The following is a 9,800-nucleotide window of genomic DNA, read 5'->3' as shown; positions in this document are numbered from 1 at the left end:
CCCTCTCAGAGTACCCCCTCTGTATGCTTGCAGAGACCCCTACAGTAGGGAAACATGCAAAACCATCTGTCCTCTCTGTCCTCTCTGTCCAAAATGTCCATCTCTGTCCATCCTCGAAGATGCCAATGTTCACATTTTGGACAGAGAGGACAGATGGTTTGAAAGAGGAGTGAAAGAAGCCATCTATGTCCACTGTGAGCGACCATCTTTGAACAGAGGCGGGGGTTTACGACACCAACTCTCTGCCATCTATAATCCAGTTTTGAGATCCCTTCCCAGACGCCTTAATGCCCACTCACATCCTGGGCCATCTGATCTCAGGAATTCGCATGATAAGGTGGGGCCAGGTTTCACAATGAACTCACCCGAAACTCTGACTGGTTGGGACCCACACCCAGTTTCACACCTTGGCTCAGGCGATTAGAGGATCATCAGGGGGTCCTTTTGTCCCTCTGTGGGGGGAAACTCCCACTAGGTTTATATCTGGGACTCTCCACCATTTGACCTTAGAACTGAAGAAGCTTCTCGGATGAGAGGTGAAACGTCTTCAAGTAACTTAAAGAAGTCCAGACGGTTTTCTTTGCAAGCTCCTTTGACTACGATGACCTGGATGACTGAGAACCTACACAGACAGGTACAGTGATATTTATTAACAGCATGTAGAAGTGTTACTTCTGATGCATAGAAATCCCACAGTGGAAATATTATTATCATCATTTCCAAGAGTGTAATAATTTTAATTGGAATGAAAAGAAAAGCAGAAGATCGATACCAAAATATGCAGTATCGCACATCACTACCCACAATGCATTGCGGCCTGCCGTCAATCCCGAAGCGCGCTAATTTTGAAATTACACACCACGTGATTACGTTGTGCAGCTGAGTCACGTGACCGCACAGCAACAAATCGCTGCAGATCTGGGTAAAGGGGGCGGAGCAAAGTGTATGCGCTGGAGAGGACTCGAGCAGAGAGAGCTGCTTTTTCGTGAAACGGGAGTAAAGTAGTAAACCTACAGGATCATATACAACTACCTACTTTTCAATCGATATCTGCACCGCTGTCTCTTGGATTGTAGCTGGATCTGTTAACTGTGTTTGGAAAGGCTTCTAGCTTAATCACAGAGTTCTCTTGTTTGTGGGCTCATCTAAAGGTAAGCACGGAGCTAACTTTGATGTGGTTTTAGTTTATGTTTTTCTCTGGTGAGAATAATAGATTGCTTACTATACATTGACGTCAGGGAGACTGTAGAGTTTGTGATTGCTTGCAATATTATAATATGGCGGTTGCTAGGAGGTAAGAATACATATAGCAAAAATAATCTTGGAATATGAACAAAAGGATGGAGTGCAGGGGAGGAGAACAACCAACCCCCACCCCAGGACATGAAGCCACGGGTACAAGCCTGGGGGAGGGCAATCAGCCTTTAGTGGACAATTATGTTATGAAAAATGACATATTAACTACTACAAAACACTGACCTTTGTGGGAATGCTTGGAGCAGACTAACATGTGAGCTGGAGTGTTCTGCGACGTTATATTTGTCTTCGAATGGTGTGAAATGTGAAAGCCTGCATGCCATAGTTTGCCCTAGTGCAGGCCCGGCCCTAACCAATCTGGCGCCCTAGGCAAGATTTTAGGTGGCGCCCCCCTACATCGGCAGTGTAGTGTATGTACTCACAAGAAACCGAATAGCTTTGTCTTTGACCTTTTTTTTTTTTACTTAAAGAAAGCAAATTCACAATCAGAATAATTAACAAGATAAAAAAATATATGAATAAATAAATGAATACAAAAAATGAATATATGAAATACAATAAATTTTACATACATAAACACAATAAAACGTGTCAACAAGTTGGATAAAATAAATCAAAAATACAATATAAATAAGGCACTGCACAAAACAAGATATTAAATAAACCAGTATGACTTTAACAACTATATTACAAAAAAGGGGATCCTACAGAGTTCTCTAGTTGTGCTTTTTAATACTGCATTAACTAGAATGACTTACAAATTACTGTACACCACCCCCTCATCAACCTCACATGACCTGCTACAGCCTTACTCTCCTAGTCTTTCTTGCAGCAAAGTCATCTACAACATCATCATATGACAACTGATTTGAGACCACATGATTTATGCTTATGATGGAAAGTCCACTGAGACATTCTTGCATCATAGTATATCTCAGGTAGGTTTTAATGAGTTTGAGCTTAGAGAAGCTTCTTTCAGCAGCAGCCACTGTAACAGGAAGAGTGGCAAAGATTCTCAGAGCAACCCACATGTTGGGGTAAATTTCTGCCAGCTTCTTCTCATGCAGGAAGGTCAAGAGTTCCATGTTTGTCATGTTCTTTGATGGCAATGGTGGGAAATTCTGCATTTCCATTGCAAGTTCTGTGCCATTAATGTCCGGCTGGCTGTCATGGGTCAGAGTAGTACTCAGTGTTTGGCACTGCTGTAGCAGCTCTTCTTTTTGTAAGTTGTGGAAATTGAGGAGTACTCCAAACTTGTCATTCACCTCTCCAAGGTTCTGAAATCTCTCATCAAGTGAAGAGATGGCTGTATCCACTACCACATTAAAAAATGTGGTTTCCATTTTTTTAAGTGCATCTTGTATGGGCTCATCTGGAGACTCATAACCGAAGTGCCTTTTGGTGGTTCTCAATCGCTTTTGTTTGAGTTCAGCCTCCACATTCATTTCTTCACACATCTCCTTTGCCGTTGTCTGTGCATCAGAAAATCCAGTGTTTCTGTAGCTGGTGAGGGAATCTTTGGTTTTCTTCAGCAAGTCGACAGCCACATCTAGCTGCATGGAGGGCGACTGCATGAGTTTACTCACATACTGGATCTTGCTGAGAATGTCATACCAGATGGCTGTACAAATGCAAAAACGATAGGATCCAATCTCCTCAGCCAAAGACTGGGCTTCAACTCTGACCACAGGGTCTGTAGCTGTTTCCCTCACCTCCAGAAGAGCCTCTCTGACTTGCCGAGCCTGATATCTGACTGCCTCAATGCTTTTTATCCTGCTTTCCCATCTGGTCTCAGCCCATGATTTCAAGGTGGTTTTCACATGTTTCAAGAGAACACCCCACCTATGGGTGGAGGCTGAGAAGAGCTTGAATAATTTTCCTAAATGCCCAAAGTAGCCAAGGGCATCTGGTGAACTTTTTGCAGCATCAGCTACTACCAGATTTAAAGTGTGGGCACCACATGGGACCAAAAAAGCTCTTGAGTTTAGCTGAAGCAACCTTGCCTGAACACCTTTATTTTTTCCCTTCATGTTGGCCCCATTGTCATAGGACTGTCCTCTGCAGTCTTCAAAAGGAATGTTAAGCTCCTCTATCCATTTTAGCATGAGAGTTGACAAATGATCTCCTGTTGATTCCTCTGCAACAAGAAAGCCCAGGAAATGCTCTTTAACTTGTGGTATGCCTTCTTGTGACACTATCCTGACTATGACAGAGAGCTGTTCCTTATGACTCGGATCAGGTGTGCAATCTAAAATGATGGAGAAATACTTTGATGTTTTGATATCTTCCACAATGCGTTTTATTATTCTTGAACTGATGGTGTCAATCAGTTCATTTTGGATTGTTTTTCCCAGATAATGCATGTGACTGCCAGCTCCACTTTCTACTCTACTGACATGCTGCTTCATCACTGGATCAAATTTGGCCATAAGCTCCACTTCTTTCAGAAAATTGCCATTGTCTGGTTTATTTAATGTGTCTGTGGACCCCCTGAAAGCCATGTTTCTTTCAGCTAAGGACTGAATTATTGCCACCAAACGATGTAGAACTTCACGCCACCTTTTTCTCTCAGCCTCAGCAAGTGCCATCTCTTGTTTATCTATTGTGAGTCCTTTCGCAAAACAGACCTCCAAGTCCTTCCATGTTGCCATGTGAGCATTATGCTCCTGGCTATCCTCATGGATAGGGATGGGTATCGTTTAGGTTTTATCCGATACCGGTGCCAAACCGGTACTTTTGAAACGGTGCCGGTGCTTAAACGGTGCTCAAACCGGTGCTTAAAGAATGGAGAACACAAAATTGGTCCAAAAACCTCTCATGTTCAGCTGTTTTTTGTAAAAAGATAACAATGTTAGCCTTTTCTGCAGCTATGGGGCATATATGGTATCACTCTTGGCTGGAAGCAGTGCTTAAACAATGGAAAAAACACAAAAAACACAGGCTGCTGAGTTTGCATATTTTGCTGTGAAGTACAGCCAGACTTTTGACCGCTTTGTCTTGGGCATTTTTAATCTGTAGCTCTGCTCTAAAAGAACGTACATACCTGGCCCCGCCTACTATCCTCGGAAACGTAAAATGATTGGCTAGAATCTAAAGTGTATCACAGCTCAGGAAAAAAAAGCACCGAAATGTGCGCTGCTTTTCGGTCTGGTTACTACCGTACCGGACACCGGTACCCATCCCTACTCATGGACCTTGAGCAAGTGGCTTGCATTTTTCCAGTCCTTCAGACCTTCCCTACTCAGTTTGTAATCTCTCTTGGAAAACATTTTGCAGCAGAAGCAGTGCAAGCTATCCTCTTTTTTCGAATACATAAGCCAGGTTCTTCTCACCTTTTCCCCATTGATTAAGAGTCTGTTAAAATAATCATGCTGACACCTTCGCCCGTCTTTCTGTTTCGGGAATGTGAAGTCACTATCAATTACAAATGGACCTCTGTGAACTAACTCTGTTCGTACCTTTTCAGTTAAAGCAGAAGGCCAGTCAGCAGGGTCTATTGGTGCAGCAGGAAGACCGCTTGATGCTGCTGCATCACTGCTGGGTTGTGCTGCTGAGGTGGAGGCAACAGGAACACCGCTTGATGCTGCTGCATCATGGCTGGGTTGTGCTGCTGATGCTGCAAAACTGGTGGGTTGTGCTGCTGAGGTGGAGGCAACAGGAAGACCGCTTGATGCTGCTGCATCATGGCTGGGTTGTGCTGCTGATGCTGCATCACTGGTGGGTTGTGCTGCTGAAGTGGAGGCAGCAGCGGTAGATGTGGTAGATGGCCCAGGGGTGGGATTTAGAAACTTCAACAGTGCATCTGAAGAGAGGAGTATGTGACACCACTGAGTATTAAAGTCTAATAATAAAAACATATGATTCCAGGAATAAAATGAAATGATATAATATAAATGAAAAACCAAAGAGATATATGTATGATGTTAACTGATATGCAAATTAGATTAGATTCAATTTATTGCCATCATTACAGTAAAATGCTGAATAGCAGAATGCAAAGTAACAGTATAATATCATATGAGAATGTTATGTTATGATTATCTTTGACCGAATCACAGCAGTGCTCATATTAAAAAACAGCATTCCCTCTCATGTGATATTGCTTAATTAACATTAATGATGTGCACTTTAACAACTAGACTTACAACTATAATATATACAGGGGTGGAAAAGTGACTATTACCTGCAGGGTAAACGTTAGCTAACCAGAAGGCAATAACAATGTAAACAAAAAAACACCTGCTTAAAAGATGAATACAAATGAGGAATGGTGGGAAAGGTGGGAGTACTGTAATTACTTAACGTTACATTATTATTTTCCATAACAATTTAGCCCCCTCCACAATATTAACTGACGTTAAAACAGTTAACTAGCTATTTATTGATTAGCAATTAGCGAATCATGTAACATTAGCTTAATGCTAAAAATTTAGGTTACTATCACATTCAGACAAATAATTTCATGTAGGCTAACGTTACCTACCTCTGTCTTTTTCTTGTTTCTCCTCCTCTTCTTTTCTCTTTTTTTTTCTTCCCTGGGCACCTGACAGTTTTGGCCTTTTTGACATCTTGTGTTGATTTTTTGATGTGGTGACGTCCAAAAGGAACCATGATACGGGAAGGGAGGGGGCGCACCGTGCGGGGAGGGGGGGGGGGGGTGTAATGTTGTAACAAATAGCTCCATGCCCTCCTGGGTTTTAATTGCACCTTAGAACACACATGCATCAACACTACAATGAGCGGGTGGAGGGAGGTTTGGAGTCTTCTCTCACCCCCGTTCTCTGCGGCCTGCTAGAGCGGGGGGGCTAGGAGGAGTTGGCCGTCCGACTGCGGTCTGGGGTGTGGGGCCTCCCTGCTGCTGCGGAGTCGGGGCGGTCTGCCTCTCCCCACCGCAGGGAAAAGGGTAACACCACCTGGGTCTGGGTGCAATCCCCCCCTCCAGGGGCAAGGGTACCTAGACCCGGTTCGTAGAGTACGCTTGGGGAGTGTGATCGTGTGTACAGCGTCTCTTTATGTCTGTCTCCACGTCGGTTGAGTGTGGAGTAAGTGCATATGAGAGCATGAAGGTGGGAATGGATGTTTGTGTCTGTGTGTGCCTGTATGTCTGTGTCTATATGTCAGGTTGGGTATCAGTCGCCACCTCTCTGGGGACATCTCAGGCCCTCCAAGGTTTGGAGGCCTATCTCCACCCACCACAACTTCCCCTGCCGGTGGCGGACTCCCTCAGGTGTCGGTGCGTTGGTGGTTCTTTGTGTCTGGGGGTGGGCGTCCGGGTACACACCGGCTCACTCCTTGGCGGCCGCTTATTGGGGCTCGCTCGGGCCACTTCGGAGGTGGGGTGCCCCCGGCCTCTCGGCCTGGTGTTTATCAGCGGCTTGTACATGCATGTACATGCAGTGCTGCCGTCTTCCGTTTCAGTCAGTTATTACGCTCTTTAATCCTACTACGTATCTCTGCGTCTTTCGGGCTTTTACAAAGCTTCAAAAAAAGAAAAAAATATATATTTTAGGGGTGCAACGATACACAAAATTCACAATTCGGTTCGATATTTTTTCGATAGAAAAAAATGTTCATGCCTTTTTAATTTGTCATTTATTAAAATTATAAATATATATTTTAACTCAAAAGTACAGTTTTTAAATTTAATGTTGCCGAAACAACAAAGTAATAAAAAAATAAATCTATCTGATCGAGAAATCACTCATCTTTGGAAAAGAGAGTTTATTACAGAGAAATGTCTCTTTCCAAAATAAAAGCTATACTATACGCTTCTTCTGGGCTATACTCTCAGCAGCATATTAAACATATCAGGTCCCCATAAGGAGAATCATGTGCTAATGACTCGGGTAAAGTTTGTAGTAGGGCTGGGCGATATGACCCAAAATTCATATCTCGATATTTTTTAGCTGGATGGCGATATAAGATATATATCTCGATATATTTTTTTAAAGCCATAAAGTAAGAACAAAAAGAGAGTTCTTAGTCAAAGCTGTGTCCCAGATGTCACACAGGCACTTTTATTAACATAGAGCAGATGTACATAAAATTTACTCAAAACTAAATTATGAGCATTTATTAAATAATAATGCTCCATAAATAAAAGAAAACAATGTTGTTTTTGTGCATAACAAAAAGCTCACAATTGTGCAGTCAAAATGTAAACTAAAAGACGCTGAGCACAATAACAAAGACAGATTTCACAGCTGCTCTGTTCCCAACTTGTACTGCGTGACTGACAGCCTGGAGTTTGAAATCCGCTTCGCAACCACGTCTCTTAACTAGAGATGGCACGATACCACTTTTTTATGTCCGATACCGATACCGATATCATAAATTTGGATATCTGCCGATACCGATATGAATCCGATATAGTGTTTTTTAATCAACAAAACTGTTTTTTAAAATATCTTGCTGCATTTTGCAAGTCTGCAAGTTCATACTCAAGTTTAAAACAACAACTACACTAAAGCTATTCTGTTATACCTGTATACAAAAAAAATATTTCATAGTTCAGCAATACTGATCAATCTAATAAACTTAGACCTACACCATCCTCCCTATTCTGGTATTTTAAAGAGTACTTAGCGTAAATATTAAGCAACCTAACTAATAGGGTTCCAACTCCCAGCAACAACAAAAATAAATAAATAAAAAATAGGGAACCACCCCTCACGCGCCACCTCATGATGCTTAATCGACGTAATCAACCTTAATTTGATGCAGTGTGAAAAAAAATGCACAGAAATCAATTATTTTTCAAGAAATATTAAATAGATTCAACATCTTTCTTCAACAAAATTGCAGACTGCACAGATGGTACCTTCCCAAAGGAAAAAGTACTATAGCTTACTAGGGTATATATATTAGACTTAATAGTCACTATATACAGTAATTGACTTCTATTCATTTTACATCAAATTAAAACTTTGTGTGTCAGATAATTATTTATTAAAAGCTCGACATTTTAAATGAGAATAAGAAAGAAAAGTATGTCTTTGTGCCCCCACGGGGCGATCGTGGCTCAAGAGTTGGGAGTTCGCCTTGTAATCGGAAGGTTGCCGGTTCGAGCCCCGGCTTGGACAGTCTTGGTTGTTGTGTCCTTGGGCAAGACACTTCACCCGTTGCCTACTGGTGGTGGTCAGAGGGCCCGGTGGCGCCAGTGTCCGGCAGCCTCGCCTCTGTCAGTGCGCCCCAGGGTGGCTGTGGCTACAATGTAGCTTGCCATCACCAGTGTGTGAATGTGTGTGAATGGGTGGATGACTGGATATGTAAAGCGCTTTGGGGTCCTTAGGGACTAGTAAAGCGCTATATAAATACAGGCCATTTACCATTTACCTTTTCCCAGTTAATGCCCTATCGGCCCCCCTGGCTAAACTTTGCTAGATCCGCCCCTGCACAGTTACCAGCGTCAGCTACGTAGAAAAAGATCCTGGTGTAGAAAGTAATATTAAATAAATTCTAACAACAGCTTATCAAGCTTAAACGTGCTGCTGTTGTTCAGCCGCTGGTTTCCTCTTTCTGGTGCAAAGTGGGCCAAAAACAAAGACGAACTCGCGACAGAAAAGCCGATCAGCTGATCATTTAAGCAGTTTCACGATTGAAGTAGCAGCCGGAGAGCGAGAGGCAGTCGCTCGTTAAGCTTAACGCAGGAATGCTTTACAAACATTCAGAGATGGACTTACACACTTGCTTTACTTCTCTCGGGATAACTTTGTCGGAGATGAAATGCCGGGTTGCTAGCGAAGCTCCACATGCTATCCAGACCACCGACAGGTCCCGCATGCCACAGCCGCTCTATCACGTGACCACACTGCTCCGCCGTGCTAACGTTCTGAGGTGAGTTACGGCGTGTTGCAAGTTTTGTGAGGTGCTTTCGTGATATTTAATGGATCGGATTACATTTTTTATTTTTCTCCGATATCCGATCCAGTAATTTAGGTCAGTATCGGACCGATACCGATACGTAATATCGGATCGGTCCATCTCTAGTTACTACCGTACCGGACACCGGTACCCATCCCTACTCATGGACCTTGAGCAAGTGGCTTGCATTTTTCCAGTCCTTCAGACCTTCCCTACTCAGTTTGTAATCTCTCTTGGAAAACACTTGCAAACGCGCGTATGCACAAAATGCAACACAAAAACTCACGCGCGTGGTTTTATTCGCGTGTCAAACGCGCCAGACGCGCTACACTGACGCGAGTTTCACGCGTTTTGGCATTTTCGCGGGACCCGCAATCGCGTGTCATCGCACCTTTCCATTGACTTTACATGTAAACCTGACGCTCTATTCGCGTCCATCGCGTTCGGTGTGAACACACCGCAAGTCATACAGAACAGATATCAGAGCCTTAAACAGGCTGACTTCTGCTAAATGGGTCAAACTGGGCAGAAAGTAAACAAACACATAACATCCTTATAGAATATGATGTAACACTATAGATCAACTTAGCTCAGAATATATAAAGCATATAAACAATTACAGCAATATGATGCAACAAACACAGCAGTGCTACTAATCCAAAATACTCAAAGCTTCATAG

The 9,800-nt window shown here is 42.9% G+C and overlaps 1 protein-coding gene across 1 annotated transcript in view; it reads left to right on the top strand.

The window, feature by feature from the left end:
* Nucleotides 1-960: 960 nt before the first annotated feature.
* The window catches only part of LOC147336062 (uncharacterized), a 20,562-nt gene continuing 11,722 nt past the window's right edge, over nt 961-9,800 (top strand). The window contains exon 1 of the mRNA XM_086284981.1: nt 961-1,151. The gene's annotated coding sequence lies outside the window, so the exon portion shown is untranslated. The remainder of the gene's footprint in view (nt 1,152-9,800) is intronic.

This window comes from Aulonocara sp. 'chitande type north' Nkhata Bay, linkage group LG3 (genome assembly GCF_057382095.1).
Source record: "Aulonocara sp. 'chitande type north' Nkhata Bay isolate Kocher_YH1m ecotype deep benthic linkage group LG3, A_spYH_male_GT1.1, whole genome shotgun sequence".
Taxonomy (NCBI): domain Eukaryota; kingdom Metazoa; phylum Chordata; class Actinopteri; order Cichliformes; family Cichlidae; genus Aulonocara; species Aulonocara sp. 'chitande type north' Nkhata Bay.
The sequence above is the reverse complement of the archived record's forward strand: the minus strand, read 5'-3'. Positions and strand labels throughout refer to the sequence as shown.